The sequence below is a fragment of the Ailuropoda melanoleuca genome, chromosome 1, assembly GCF_002007445.2.
Source record: "Ailuropoda melanoleuca isolate Jingjing chromosome 1, ASM200744v2, whole genome shotgun sequence".
NCBI lineage: Eukaryota > Metazoa > Chordata > Mammalia > Carnivora > Ursidae > Ailuropoda > Ailuropoda melanoleuca.
In genome coordinates this window covers 131,832,472-131,847,882 of record NC_048218.1, presented here as the reverse complement: position 1 = coordinate 131,847,882, position 15,411 = coordinate 131,832,472, and positions in this window count along the sequence as shown.

The following is a 15,411-nucleotide window of genomic DNA, read 5'->3' as shown; positions in this document are numbered from 1 at the left end:
GTGATGGGTATTAAGGAGGGCACGTATTGCATTGAGCACCGGGTGTTATACGCAAACAATTAATCATGGAATGCTACATCAAAAACTAATGATGTACTGTATGGTGACTAACATAACATAATAAAAAATTAAACAAACAAACAAACAAACCTGGGCAGGGGAGAACTAATCTAAAGCCCCAAACCTGGAAAGATATGGTAACATGCAAACAATTTGCAAACTATCACTAAAGTCTTCTGCGAGAAAGCTTTTCATTCTTGCTAATTCATACACCTAAAAAGAAAATATACTTCATGTATGTTTATTCTGGAATATTACTAGGAAGTAAACTAAATCATTCTTTTAAACAAAATAGTTATATAATTCAAAATCTAAATGTCTCACTTTCTAGAAAAATCTAATTAATAACAATGGCTTAGATATCTAAATATTCTTAAACATTCAATTAGAAACTTTATATGTATGAGTTTATAAATTCATATAGGTGCACATAAATGCATTTTCTGTGCAGTAGAATATATAAAAATAATTACCTTCGTGTAATTATATTAGAACACAGACAAAGGTTCTTCTTTATTTTACTTGTGAAACATTCTCCAGTACTCTGTCCTCAGAATTCTGGTCTTTTCACTCCATGAATGTTGTCTCCCTGTAATGACTACATGAAATCACTGTTGTTCCAAGTTCCTGAGATTTTGACATTATTTGTTAACGCATTATTTCTTGTTCTATTTTGATTGCTGCAGAACCCTAAAACTGTATCAATAACTTAAGAGAAAACTTCCCAAAAAAATGTCTGTAGCTTAGAACTATGCCTAGCCACATTCAAAACAATTTGATTATACCAAGTTAGCCAAAAACACAAACGAACACACAAAAACTCATTTCAACACAGAAATCACTAATTTTTTTTTTAATTTGAGTGTATACCACATCAGGCATTATGTCAAGATTAGAGGCGAGGATAGGAAATAATACTTAGAATCGTCTCTAGTTATTTTGGAACCTAATTTAAGAAATTAACAGCTATGCAATTTTATGTATTGGTGAATAATATTAGCAAGATAAGCCAAGCAGAGGGAGCAGTTTGTGCAAAATATCTGGAGTTTAGAGAAAGAATGTCATGTCTGTAAGCAACTTAGTATGACTACAGTGGGGGTGTGGTGTGATGACAAGAACTGTGACTGGGGAGTGAAGGAAGAGAAGGATCTTGAAGAGCCCTGTGCACTGTAGTAAGGCAGACTGCTGCTTGTTGAACTGAATTCCAAATCAAGCAAGCTCTCTATCAGGTCATCTGAATGAATGAGCAAGTAAGAGAAGAGAAAATTTCTGAGCTCGAGAATATCTTGGTAGAAAAACGCCAAAAACTGAAAAGCAAAGAGAAAAAAGAATGAATAAAAGCAGAACAGAGTATTCGAGAACTGTGGGACAAGTACAAAATACATGTAATGGGAATACCAGGAGAAAAAAGAGAACAGAAGAAATACTTGAAACAACAATGACTGAGAATTTCCCCCAAATTAATGTCTGGCAGAAAACCACAAATGCAGAAACTTCAGAGAACATCAGGAAGGATAAATGCCAAAACAAACAAACAAACAAACAAAAAGAAAATTACACCTGGGCATATTACATCCAAACTAGAGAAAATCAAAGATAAAATATAGATCCCGAAAAATGCAGTGGAGGGGAGAGGAAATACCTTCTCTATAAAGAAACAAAGAATTATATCCAACTTCTCAGAAACCATTTAAGTAAGAAAAGAGTGGAATGAAAATATTTGAAGTGCTGAGAAAAAGAGAAAAACCTAAAATTCTGTACTCTAAGAAATCATTCTTCAAAATTGAAGGAGAAATAATAATAAAGTACAGCATTACATAATGATAAAGGTGTCAATTTTCCATAATGATCCTTAAGGTATACGTGCCTGGCAACAAAACAAGATAAAAGTAGAACTGCCAAAGACAAATAGATGGATCCACCAGCATAGTTAGACTTCAACACCCTTCATCAGAAATGGACAGATCCAAAGGCAGAAAACTAATAAGGACATGGTTGAAAAAACAATACCATCAATCAACCAGATATAATAGTCATCTATAGACTACTTTATCCAACAACAGCAGAATACACATCTCCTCATGTTTGCATGGAATTCATCAAGATAGATCATAGTTTGTACATTAAGCACACCTCACCAAATTTAAAAGGGTAGAAATAACACAATGCGATTAAACTAGAAATCAGTAACAAAAAGATAGGTAGAAATTCCACCAAATACTTGGAAATCAAACAGCACACTTTTAAATAACACATGGGTCAAAGAAGAAATATCAAGAGAAATTTTAAAATATTTGAACTAAATGAAAATGAACACAAAATTTATCAAAATTTGTGGGCTGAAGTGAAGGATATAACATTAAATTCGTATATTACAAAAGAATTAGGATCTAAAATTAATCATCTAAGCTCTCATTTTAGGAAATTAGGAAAAAAGTTCAAAATAAATACAAAGAAAGTAGAATAAAGTAGAATAAAACAAATAATAAAAATTACAACATTGATGAAATTGAAAACAGGAAATCAATAGAGAAAAATAAATAAAATCAAAAGCTGGTTCTTTGAAAAGATCGATAAAATCAATAGGCCTTTATACAGACTAACAGAAAAAAGAGAGTGAACAAATCATTAATGTTAGAAATGAAAGAAATGACATCATTACCCATTCACATTAGAAGGAACAGCTGTATGCCCACAAATTTGATAGCTTCAGTGATTTGATAACCTAGACCAATCCCTTGAAAGACAGGGAAGATATTTAGATGGCAATTAAGCATATGAAAAGATGCTCCACATGATGTCATCAGGGAAGTGCAAACTGAAAAACTAGATAGTGCTACTCATTTATGAAAATGGTCAAAATCCAGAATACTGACTGCCAGGAATGGCCAGCAATCCCTGTACCAACAGATGAAAGATTACTCCAAACTTTGCCATGAAAGAGAGAAGAAGGGCAAGTGGGTCAATGCTCAGAGACAAAGACCCTTTCCTCTTCTTTGCTCACACTTTCGTTGGTCCTTCAGGATAATCACAAATCCTTTATCACACTGTTCCTCAGCACATGATGTGTGACACGGGGTCTTACTGAAACTGGGAGATCTGTTTACGGGGAAGATACGATAAGCTAATTTGCGTGTATTCTATGAGTTCTGCTAAACACAGACTAAGGGACAATGCCTCCATCTCTTAGATCACAGGGTGACCGTTTGGGCTAGGAAAGCTTGGGGAAGGCAACTCCATGGGGTATTCCAATGGCAGAGTGGTCACGTAGGCCTCTGCATTCCAAAGGCCTACGTCCTTCTCCAAAACCTTCCCTGCCCTCAGCTGCCTCTCTGTTACATTTTAGCAAGTCAGGTATTATGGCTTATTTCATGCTCTGCATTAAGCCCAACATCTGACAACACTAAATGCTTACAATGATGTGGAGCAACAGGTACTCTTATCCATTTCTGGTAGGAATGAAAAATGGTACAGCCATTTTGGAAGACATTTTGGTGGTTTCCTACAAAAGTAAACATATTTTTACCATTTAATCCAGCAATTGTGCCCCTTGGTATTTACCCAAAAGAGTTAGAAACTTATGTCCATACAAAAATCTACATGTGGATGTATAGTAGTGTTACTTATAATTGCCAAAATTTGGAAGCAACCAAGATGTTGACCAGTGGGTGACAAAAACAACAACAACAACAACAGCAACAAAAACAACAACAACTGTAGTGCATCCAGATAATGGAATATTATTCACTGTTAAAAAGAAATGAGCTGTCAAACCACAGACATGGAGAAAACAAATACGTATTACTAAGTGAAAGAAGCCAATCTGTAAAGGCTACATACTTAATGATTCCAACTACATGACATTCAGGAAAAGGAAAAACTATGGAGATGGTTAAAAAAAAAATCAGTGGTTGTCAGGGGTTGGGGGAGAGGGAATGTTTAAGTAGAATACAAAGGATTTTGAGGGCAGTGAAACTACTCTGTATACTATAATGATGGACATATGCCATTATATATTTGTCCAAACCCAAACAATTACAATACCAAGAGTGAACCTCAATTTAAGCTGTAGACTTTGGGTGATAATGATGTGTCAATGTAGGTTCATTAATTATAACAAATGTACCATTTTGGTGGGGATGGTAATAACGGGGGGAAGCTATGCCTATAGGGACAAAGGTATATGAAAAATCTCTGTACTTTCTGCTCAATTTTGCTATACATCTAAAATTGTTTAAAAAATAAAGTCTGTTAAAATTGAATAGACTCTTTCTTTCCTTGGATGTGGCAATAAAGTGAGAGTAAGTGGCAAAAACACCTTGGTTGAGTCAAAATACTCAGTGCACAAAATGCCATGTAAGCTACAGGTTTGTTAGAAGTTGTGCTGTTGTTACTGGTGGTGGTCTGTTTTGGCTTGGAGCATGCTATTTGGTGTGGTTCCCTAGGAAGCCAACTCTGAAACAAGACTATTGTAAAGGAAGTTTATGAGGGAGTGCTCCCAGGATCAACATCTATGAGGGAGGTAAAAGTATTAAGAGTTAGGTAGAAGGAGAAGTTAGGGTGCCGTGCAGTAATGATGTTTCTGCAGAGCCCACAGGGAGCTCTGCAACTCAGATGGTTCTTTGGATTTGTCTTGACTGGAAGCCCCAGTCGTTGGACGACAGACCCCTTTGGAATGTATGACCTTGGGTGAAGTAGATATTTTCAGCTGCGGGAAATTTCTGGAAAATATTAACAATCCCACAGCTATCATCAGGCAACAACATTCTAGTGATTGAAGGGGAGTAACCTTCAACCCAGAATAAGGGTGTGGGTGACTAGGCACAGGATCAACAACAGGATATCTATGCAAAATCCTAGTAAACACGTCCAATAGGCCACCCACAGGATAAAAGAATTGTGCTGGAGATATAATCATCAGGGGTGATTACTTAGGTGAGTCCTATCAGAACATCTCTTTCTGGCACAGGACTGGGAAGAATATACTTTTTTAAAAAACTGCCATAGGCAAGGCACTGTTTTAATATTCTCACATGTGGTAGTTCATTTGTGACAACAGGTTTTATTTTTGTCATTTTTAGAGATTACTTAAACTCGGTGAGATCTGCTTGACTTTCCATTTCCCTATATTGCTTACTAAAACAGCTTTAATATCATGATCTCTAGAGAGTAGAGTAGGTCTGAATTAAGAGGTTCTGTTTCGTGGCACGGTTTGAAGGAAGTGTGTCATTAGAAAATGGGAAGTTTTGTGGGTCTCTGTACCAAGAGATAGGAAAAGAAAAGCTCTCACAAGGGGGAGGTAGGGTGGGGCAAACAATGATGTCACTCATTTCCTATCAGGGTGACTCTCCTTAAAGGCATGGATCTCAGGTCAAACAAAACTAAGGGAATGATTACTTAGTAATGTTGATTCTTCATTCCAGGTAAACACTGTGGTGGATAATAAAGCCTTTTCTGCATTGTGCCAGTGATCCATTGTCATCCTCAGTGGGAAATGTTTGGGTTTACCTTATTTTCTAAAGCTAAGAAGGAGAAAGGAAAACCCAATTCTTACTTTTTTTTGCATCTGACCCAAATTGTTTGAGTCAACACAGAACGCAATATATATCTGCTACCCTGACTGCTAGATCTGCACTTCCCTAAAATAAATTCTCTAATTTACATACTCCACATTTTCAACTTTTAGATGAATGTTGCATAACCCTGATATCCTGGACATGTTTGGAATTCATAATGGCATTTCATATAGAAATAGCTTCAGGGAACAGAAAGATAAAGCAAAGAGTTTGTTTTTGAGGAAGACTGAAAAGTCCTGGGAGATTTTGCCTTGAACAGCAAAAAACTTATGGAAATATGGTACGGTATGAGACTAAATGGGATATTGGAGCTATTTAGCAGAGAGAGGAGAATGCCATGTCTCCAAAATCAATGGAGATTTTCAAATGAGTCATATTGTGGAGACTGAATGGGAAAGATAAGAATGACAGGCTAAGAAATCTATTACCTGGGTCTCCATCAGATTTCATCCTGAGCTGTACTCAGGGATGGACAGATGTTCATGAATCTCACAATTCTGACATTCCAGGCCAAGATTTCTACCCCATTCTTCCAAAATATCCTCCATTTTCCAACATAAAATAATGGTATCTCTCTTGAGTACTAGTCATGAATTTTCAAATGCCTATTATATGTTGCTTCAAGGAGATCCTTCTATTATGTCAAATTAAATAAATGTTAGTCTTATTCTCTATTTCAAATATGTTGTTCTGTTTTCCAAATCCTGTTTATTTACACCATCATCTTTCCAATTCAGAATACAAAATGCATTACCGTTCCACCATATGACAGTTGCACAGCAAATTCACTGGTATCATTAGTTTTATTTTACAGAGGAGATAACCGTGGCTCAGGGAGATTGGGTATGTGATTAAATTCATACAAAGAGTGATGGCAGGATTTGAGCCTAAGACTCTCATTCCAAAAAATTCCTTTCATTACACCAAATTTTCATTCCATGTTCCTCTTTTCATCAAGCATCTATTGCCTTTCTGTAGGTATTATTTCTTCTATTTGTATATCACCTTCAAGTTACTTTTCCACATTTGATACCTTAATTCTTTTTTTTTTAAGATTTTATTTATTTATTTGACAGAGACAGCCGGGGGAGTGGGAGAGGAAGAAGCAGGCTCCTAGCAGAGGAGCCCGATGTGGGGCCCAATCCCAGAACTCTGGGATCACGCCCTGAGCCAAAAGCAGATGCTTAACGACTGCGCCACCAGGCACCCCGATACCTTAATTCTAATCCTTATTTTCTAATGTTTCAATTACCGTACTGGATTCCTGACTTGAAGCTTTATTTCTATTCCTCTTTCCTCCAAGTTTGGTAGGTAAGTTTCTATTCTTAAAAGACTTGGCTACTGAGTTACTGAGGGATATTCATCAGCTCCTTCCAATCTACGTGATAAACTCCTTACCTTGGAATAAAATGCCTTTCACAATCATTTCTATCTATTTTTCTAAATACTTCTCACATTGCTCCCAAATAGACACAATCCTTGAGCCAAACTGATCTGTTCATGGTAACTCACCATGCTCTCTCAAACTTTCTTGTGTCTGTGGAAATTCCTGCCTCTGGTTCTCAGGACATGCAGTTTCCTGCATCTGGAAAAGTCATAATGCTACTCTATATTGAAATCCTGTGATCCTCCAAGGAGTTTTACAGACATTGTATCTAACCTTCAAATAACAAAAAGAATGGTGTAATTCTCTCATTTTACAAGGAAAGAAAAATCAGTTTCTAAATATAAGAAATTTGCAAAGAGTGACACAACTACCGAGAGAATAGTGCGCCTACAAATTCCATGAGTTCAAATAAAACTTTTTAAAGTTTTGAACACAACCTCTGAACTTTTCTATCTTTACATATTCCCTTGATCAGATCATCTACTTTTGAATGCTTTGAATACCATCATCTGCTGATGAATCCCAAATTATATTCTATCCAGAATTACACTCTAGCTAGAGTTTTATTCAAACCAGTCCTACACCCATAGACTCATGAATGAATGGCCTGCTTAAACACTTAATGTGGCTGTCTAATAATTACTCCGAATATATGGTATTCAAAATTGAGCTCCTGATCTTTCTCCTACAAATTTGTTTCATAGTATTTCCCATCTCAATACATATCAACTACACTCTTACAATTACTCAGGCTTCTCTCTTTCTCTCAAAGGCTGCATCTCTCATACCATGTCAGTTCTACCTGTAACTTGTATCCAAAATCTGACCATTTGCTACCATGGTGATAATCTAGCTTAAGTCATGTTGCCTTTCACTTTCATTATTGTGAAATTTTCCTAATGAATTTTCAACATGCTATCCAGAATTCTGCTAACTCTGCAATGTTTTCCAATATTTCAGAGAAAAAGTCAAAGTCGTGAGCTAACCTAGGAGTCTCTCAATAATCTGAACCACCCACCCCTACACCAATAACTCTGCTTTAGTCTTCTACTGCCATCTCTATATTCATTCTATTCCAGCCACTCTGGTTCTCTTACAATTCTTCAACCACACTAGGCAAGTGTCTGCTTCCTGGCTTTTGCAATACCATTCCCTTTGCTCAGATTTGTCTTTCTCCAGATGACTTTGTTTTTATTCCTCAACTCTTTGATGTCCTTGCCTAAATGTTACTGAAGTGAACATTCTGCTTCACCACTCAGAACTCCTGTCATGACAGAGACACTTGTTCTTTCAGCTAATAGGAGTGTCGGCAGCTGAGTCCCTCTTCAGGAACTGTGCTTGACCAAAAGGAGCTGTCTTTCCCAAGGCTTTAACTCCCACCTGTGGGAATCTCCCATCCAATGATTGGACAACTTGGAGTATAAGGCTTCATCTCCCTGCTCAGTTATGGCTTTGAAGACTTATTCTAGTTAAAGACTCCTTGTAAATTCATTGTAGTTCAGCTTTTGCTCCTGCCAAGCTTTGACTGTAATTCCATAGAGGCATACCTGCCAAGGGTATTCCCCACTCCACTCTGTCATGTAAATCTGTCTCAGATTCTGTCTCCAGGAAACAACCTGAGAGAGTTGGTATGAGGAGTGTAGCTAAGAAGCACACTCTAAAATGGGATATTGGAAAAAGATTACCCACCCCTTACCTCAACCTCAACCTCTGAGGAAAAAGATTACCCACCCCTTACCTCAACCAGCTGAACAACTGGACCCCATTTACGGGTGGTAGGTATATCACTGATAGCCCCTGGCTTCAGTAGCAGTTTAGTTTTGTAAGCTTTTCACCTGAGATGGCATACCAGGGAAAGTCAATATATAGGTGAGCAAAATCTTAGTGTTTGAGTTAAGGGAAATAGAAATTATAAGGACTGTAGTGGTGGACTACTGATTCACTGGAGAAAGACAATGAAACGCCAAAAGTGATTAATCAACAACCAAATGCAAAGTACAAAAGCCAACAGATCTCTCGTGCCGCATAGAAAGAGACTCGAATCTCTTGGTAGATATGAGGGTGGAAAAAGGGATGATCAGGTGTGGGACTTAATTATAAGGGTAGGAGAGTCCTAAAGATGACTGAATTTTCAACCTTGGCAAGACTACTACACCAAAATCAAAGTCCTCATTGGAAAGGAGTGTCTGGTCTGATGCATCAAAAAATCTTGAACCCTTAGATTTGGACCATGTGGACTAGCAAAAGTAAGATACTCTTCCTTTTAAAAGGCAAGCACTTCCCCTTGCATGAAGACAATGCAGAGGCCTTTGTCTTATTTAACCTAGTGAAGATCTATATCCACTGTTCCTAGAGATCAGGTAAATAACTATAACCTACTTTTGACATAACCTGGCCAGGGAAGCTCTGGACCCTCCATCAGAAGAAAGAGACTACATATCAAAAGAGCTACAGAAATTAACCAACATGTACAGGAGCTGGAATGCATATACGTATACATGTACTTATACATATATGGATACAACTGGATTCTAAGGATGCTAGATCAAAGGAAGCTGGGACATAAACTTAGATAAAGGAGAGGTACCATACAGAAGCTTGTTCCTATGATACAGGATGCCAACACCCTGGGAGATGGTATTAACACATTTTATAGGGTGGCTCTTAGAAGACTGGATATAGTGTTTTCCTATGGAAAATGGCAGAGAATGGCAACAAGAGGCTTAAAGAAGTTGGCCTTCTAGATTGTAAAACCATCAGAATTTAGGAAATGACCAAATCGTTTTCTATGCATTAAAATAATAACAAATACACTAGTGAAGAAAATTTCAGCATTCTTGAGATAGCTCTTTATAAGCAGGGGTTAATAAAAAAAATTGAATTACAGACCCAGGCTTCTTCAAAGCAATAAGAATAATAAGATCCCAAAATAAGACAGACCAGCTTTCAGCACTTAATTATGAGAGCAAAACTAGTGTAATATTGTAATGAGAGTCAAAATCAGAGTGGCAGCTAAGAGACCCTCATGTGCAGAGATCTACATAAAAAAGTTAATAGAACAAAATGTTCTTAAAGCCCAAATAAATGAGTAGGGAATACGACTATTGCTCAAATTAAACAACCAAAAAGAGTGAAGGCTAATCATTAGGAGGATAAGACTGGTCACTCTAAAAAAATGTTATGAACTCTTGTTCTATTTCTATACCTGAGCTATTTCTCAAAGCCAGCACCCAATCACTGAAAGATCTTCACGAATGACAAAACTTCAACACCATGACATATGTTTAGGATGAAGATTCATGTAAGATATCTTATTGGGTCTGTGATAGTTGGGGACCAGCAATAGCATCACGACCCTCATGTTAGAAGGGAGACATATGGGAAGCAGGTAATAAATGGTATCTGGGACCATATTGAGGTTACAGTGGAACCATTGGATTCACAGCTTCAGCTACTACTCATTTGTCGAGTCCCTAAATGCATAATTGGAATAAATATACATGGCAGTTGGCAAAATCCTCATATCACTTTTTTGGTTTATACAGTCAGAGTTAACACAGTGAATATCAAATGTATGCCTGTGATACTGCCCCATCCAGTCTCTGGCTGTTACGGTCCTTAAAAGAGGTGTACTGGTCCAGTCTTTGTGCTTCATTTCAATATAAATCTGAAGGACTATCTCAGCTTTTGATCTCGCCATAGGAATGGCTGAGTTTTCTGTTGCAACTGCTCTGCAATCTAATTTCTCCTTCTGCCATATTGCTTCCTTTACTCACTTACATGGATTGTCCCAAAAAACACTTTCTGGTAAACTTTCTGCATGTATTTTTTCATATTAAAGTCAGATTTTTAAAAACTTGATCCAAAATAATTACTTTTTCAGTTAGGTCTTCCCTGGACAAGTTACATAAAATTTTAATTGCTCTCATCCTCACTACAACTCTCACACTCCTTATTTCATTCTGTTTTATTTAACACTTGCCACCATCTATAATTCTGCACACTTTAAATATTTATGTTTATTGTCTGTGTGAACCCCAGTATATACTCACACCCTAGAATTTAAACTCTGTAAGAGGTGTTATCTAATTTGTTTACTGCTGAATCTCCCATGCCTGGTACCTAACAGTTGCTGAATATATCAATTGTTCAATAAATTTCTGCAGTTCTAGAAGTAATATTTCACACCTGCGATCACATGGAAAGGAGAATTATTCCTTTCTAAGACACAGCGAAGAGGTGTCAAATACCGTATTTCCAAAATTATTTACTATTCACCAATTATTTTAATAAGGAGATTCTATGTACTCTTAGTTTGGAGCTTGTAAAAAGAAGAGAAGCAGACGGTGTGGTCACTGGAAAGTATTCTGCCTCATTCATAAGGAAGAACAAACTAACCAGTAACAAATTTCTCTTAGGAATTTGGGAAGTAAAGGATCACCAGTGGGTGGTAGCAGTTGTGGGGCATAATGGAGCATATACATACTAGGTTCTTAAAGAATGGGTACTTTGGAAGAAGTCAGCTATGGAAAGACAAGATATTCCTACCGAGGCAAGAAAGCATGTGTGAAAGCTGAGTTGGGAAATCTAGCTGGAAAAGGATCAAAGCCCAGCTGTAACGGAGAATGTATTATGAGAAGTAATGAGAGATGTACTGGGATAGTTGGAGAGCGCTAACTAGATTACTGAGTATATGGCGGCAGGAAGCAGTAAGAGTGAAGGGGTTCTCTGGTTTTTCAACAACAAAAGTATAATCATGAAACTTGGGTTTGAGGGAACTTAACATGGCGCAATCAGGTCAGAGTGGAATAGAGCAGAGACTAGAATCCGCAAACCGAAGTAAGAGGTGGCTGCAATAATTAGAACTGAAGTGACTGAGGAGTAAGATTAAGAGAGTAAGTGTAGAAATAGTGTGTTAAAGAGACATAGTTTAAAAAAAAAAATCTTAAATAAGATCAGAATTTGGAACAGGAAGTGGCCCCTTGGGAGATAATTGATTCTCTCCTTTGTCGATTAAGCTTATAGCATTGTTTTAATTTCAAATAATCATTATATATAAGCATATTCTAATCTAAAAAGAAGAACATGTCGAATAAGTAAATGTGGAAATCTGCTCCAGTGAATAAAAATACATATTTGTATTACCTCTTAAGACATAAGAGCTGCTTAATGCTGGTATTGTAAATTTACTGCACCACATGAATGTACTAACTTGAAACAGCAAGTTTTGCCTTATTCCCTCAAGATCAAAAGACTGCTCTCAGGAAGTCCCCAAAGATGTGAACTCTCTGGAGGAAATACCATGCACAGAGCTCCCAGAAGTGCACATTTGAGTACCATTAGCAAGGGAGATGGTTTGCCTCAAATCTCATGGGAATATATAAGGATAAAGGTCATTGCTAAGGCGAACAGGACTCAAATCACCCAGGGACCCAATGTCTGAAGTCAACACCTCCTATAATATGTGGAAACAAAATAAAGAATAATACAGATGGTAGCCCATATTAATAATTTCCAGAAGGAGCTGAGCCACTGAAGCCACTTATTAAAGTCAGCCACATACCACATCCTTGGAGGAAATCCAGCTTGAAGCCCAGGTCAAACTGGCAAAAGGGACATCTACAAAAACATGGTTTGAAATCTCATTCTGAAAAGCAGGTAGGGAACAATTGCATGTCATCTCAAGCTAGATGTTGAATTATAAATGTAAAATAGTGATTACTCAAACATTTTTAAAGGCTAATGTCCCCTTCTGAAGATTACACTGAGACCCTGACCAAAAATACCAAGAAGAAAAATTATTCACACCATACAAAGCTTGTGGTATTTCAGTGACTTTTAGAGCTGAAGACTCTCTCTGTATTTTACCTCAAGTCAATTTCCTTTTGCACAGCCTGGCGCCAAAAAAAAGATATTCTTGGTCAGGCTGATGCTGTGAAACGAGAAACAAAAAGCAACAAGATTCTTAGAAGTCATTCTCAATGATTATTCTAAAAAACCACGACATTCCAATACAATGTCTCTTGCTTTCAGGGTGTGTGTGTGTAGGTACACAGAGCAACCTATCCCTGCAGCTGGCTAATACAGAGAACTCCAGTATTACAGTGTCTTCATAGCTTTATATTTGCTTTCAAGAACGAAATTTATGGCCACATTGTCCCCCTGAATAAAAAGCATCTAATTTAGTTGCATTTTCCCTTTGTCAACTTTTATCAATTTTCTCTCATAATGAAATGAGGTTTACTCATAGAAAGGACGTATGCTAATGTTATTTTTAAGGCTGATGGGAAAAAAAGGTAAATGTTGGGCTGAGAGTTGTAATTGTATATACTGACGTTATTTTAGACCAAAATTGGGCTTGTTCACTGGTTTTTGGAGACACTAAAATTTCTAGGTTGTAGAGATAGACGCACTATGAAAATGAACCTTGGAAAGGAACCCTAACCATACTGTCACCTCAGCAGAGCATAAGAAATAAAAAGGACTCCAGGTCTCAATTTATTAGCAAGAAATAATTTTTGAACATTTCCTGTGGCTAACACTGCCAAATACCACAGAACACATCCAAGCTAGGAAGATACTGTCCCCACTCTAGTGGAGTTTATTATTTTATTTTCATCATTTTCTTAGGTCCAGAAAACTATAATCCTAATTGAAGCCACAGGACTAATAGCTGTATTAACAACCCCAGCTCATTAGTGAGGCTCTAGCCCAGGTACTCAGGAGAGAGAGCTGAAAAAGGAACCTTTCTCTTTTCCCTGGTTCTCCCCAGGCTGCCTCCCCTCTACGTAGAAACATTTTGAATTTTATATCAATCTTATTTTAATTACTGTTGAAAAAAGAATCACATAATCTCCAAGTTGATGACTAAACCTTCTGGGTCAGACAGAAATGTAGAAGTTTATAATTTTATTCAGTGCAGAAAATTGTATACAGCCCTGAAGGAGTTGGTCATTTTAAGTTAATAACCTACTTAGGAAGGCTGAGTAAAATGCATACCTTTTCAAAGCCCAGGTATGTCCCCACCAAAAAACTACGGGGTATATTTACTTGAATGCAAATTATATGAAGTATCTTAGTTTATGACTGTTATGAAACATACAAGAATCTTGTATATTCAAGGTACTAGGTATATTTGATTTTGATATAAAAACTATACGCGGAAACAGATTTATTTTAATGTTTGCTATTTTGCATTGCTATCAGAGCGAACTCTGTGTTCAGGGATGGGTATAAATAAACGAAGCAGTGCAAATCTTGTTCCTCTGGGGCAGGCCTTTTGCATTGTAAAAACAATACCACACGATTTGCACGAAGCCTTGCATACCTACCTTTCCACATCTTTACGCTATCATAACATGGCTTTGGAGAGGTGAAATCCAGGAGTTTTGACTATGCTTATATATCTGCAGCCTAATATTGTGTGTGAAAAAGTAAACAAATCAGGAATGTGTATTTAATTTGGAAGCCTAAAATTTCCTTGTTTTATGAATATGCAAAACCCCACCTGTTCAAACTTTGCTAAGATCTCAAAAGAACAGCACTGACATGTGGATGGACTGACTGTATTCTATCATTTCCTAACTAGGGCACATTCACAAATCTCAAAATATTCATTCAAAGATTTGCCTGCTACCACAGGTAGCCAACCCTGTTTATAAAATTATATATATTATATATTTCAATTATATAATTATATATTATCTCCATTGAGATATATATCTCAATTATGTAATTATTATATATAGTATATAACCATATCTCAACTACCTAACAAGCGCTTTCCTATGCCTCCTATAAACAAATATTTGAACAACATAATCTTTGTCCCCAACCTTGCAGGTCTTCAGGTTCATGGTATCTATTGGGATAGTTGAAAGGCAGGGAACATATTTAAACATACTTACTGTTCTTACTTTTCAGGAAGAACCAAATTACCTACCATTTCCAAGAACACTGTTTTTTATTTCCTTGGTACCAAATCAATAAAAGTCCTTCCAGCACAACAGCTGTTGCGTAATGGCCCCAAAGAGTGAATGCACTGCCTAAATTGAACACAGTCCAGTGTCTACACCAAGTGGGCCCTCAAGTAATGTTGATGGATTGGCTTTCTCACAAGCAGTAAAAGCTCAATTTTTAGTCTCCTATGAGACTAGAATCAATAATTTAAAAGCAGTTTGTGTTGAATTCTAGGTTTGTGGCAATACAACAATATGTATAAATATAAGAACTACATTTATATGTTTCCTTTTTAAAAAGCAAAACAAAACATGTTTTTTAGTTATTACTAAGAGATTCCCAATAATTTTGAGTGATAATCTGAATATACAGGACTATCAATTTGGATGGGTCAATATAAATATTCTGATAGTGATACTGGAATGACCA